Raw genomic sequence first — 1,419 nt, 5'->3', positions numbered from 1 at the left:
TCCTCCATTCATCTAAAAAAATTTTCGAACTCACCTCCTCTCTCTTCTCATTCTTCTACTCGTTTTCCTCTGACATATCAAGGAGTCTCTATACTGTGACATAGAGGATTCCACTACTCCCTTTTGTTCTCTTCTTTTTCATATGTGCAGAAACAGGGATAAAAACATTCTTGTTGAAGCTAAAGCACAACACTCCAAAGAGGACCTTACAGAGAATTTTGAAAAAGAAGCAGACATGGCAGCCAAACCCATCAATAAAGCTAAAAATGCAAGGAAGATCCTTGGTGACTATACTGCACCAACTTACAACTTCTATGGAGGAAGCATCTCAATTCCTGCCATTGAAGCTAACAACTTTGAGCTTAAGCCTCAATTAGTTTCTCTAATGTAGCAGAATTGCATGTTTCATGGACTTCCATCGGAAGATCCTCATCAGTTCTTAGCTAAACTTTTGCAAATCTGTGATACTGTTAAGACCAATAGGGTTGATCCCGAGGTCTACAGACTTATGCTTTTCCCCTTTTCTGTAAGAGACAGAGCTAGAACATGGTTGGACTCACAACCTAGAGAAAGCCTGAACTCTTGGGACAAGTTGGTCAATGCTTTCTTGACCAAATTCTTTCCACCTCAAAAGATGAGCAAGCTTAGAGTGGAAGTCCAAAGCTTCAAACAGAAGGAAGGTGAATCCCTCTATGAAGCTTAGGAAAGATACAAGCAATTAACCAAAAGGTGTCCTTCTGACATGCTTCTAGAATGGAGCATCATATGTATATTCTATGATGGTCTGTCTGAATTGTCCAAGATGTCATTGGACCATTCTGCTGGTGGATCCCTTCACTGAAAACCCCTGCAGAAGCCTAGGAACTCATTGAGATGGTTACAAATAACCAGTTCATGTACACTTCTGAAAGAAATCCAGTGAATAATGGGATGACTTAGAAGAAAGAAGTTCTTGAGATTGATACTCTGAATGCCATATTAGCTCAGAACAAAATATTAACTCAGCAAGTCAATATGATTTCTCAGAATCTGACTGGATTGCAAACTGCAGCCGGCAATGCTAAAGAAGCCTCCTCTGAAGGAGAAGCTTATGACATTGAGAATCCTGCAATAGAAGAGGTGAATTACATGGGAGAATCCTATAGAAACACCTATAATCCTTTATGGAGGAATCATCCAAAATTCTCATGGAAGGATCAACAGAAGCCTCAACAAGGCTTCAACAACAATAATGGTGGGAGAAATAAGTTTGGCAATAGGAAACCTTTTTCATCATCTTCTCAGCAACAGATAGAGAATTCTGAGCAGAGCCTCTCTGGCCTAGCAAACATAGTCTCTGATCTATCTAAGGCCACTCTCAGTTTCATGACTGAAATAAGGTTATTCATCAGAAATTTGGAGGCACAAGTGGGTCAGCTA

At 40.0% G+C, this 1,419-nt stretch overlaps 1 non-coding gene across 1 annotated transcript; it reads right to left on the bottom strand.

Moving 5' to 3' along the window:
- Positions 1-640: 640 nt before the first annotated feature.
- LOC130977943 (small nucleolar RNA R71) lies at positions 641-748 on the bottom strand. Its single transcript, XR_009085612.1, has one exon. It is a non-coding gene; the product is annotated as a small nucleolar RNA R71 (small nucleolar RNA).
- Positions 749-1,419: the final 671 nt, after the last annotated feature.

This window comes from Arachis stenosperma, chromosome 4 (assembly GCF_014773155.1).
Source record: "Arachis stenosperma cultivar V10309 chromosome 4, arast.V10309.gnm1.PFL2, whole genome shotgun sequence".
In the NCBI taxonomy this organism is placed as follows: Eukaryota; Viridiplantae; Streptophyta; class Magnoliopsida; order Fabales; family Fabaceae; genus Arachis; species Arachis stenosperma.
The sequence above is the reverse complement of the archived record's forward strand: the minus strand, read 5'-3'. Positions and strand labels throughout refer to the sequence as shown.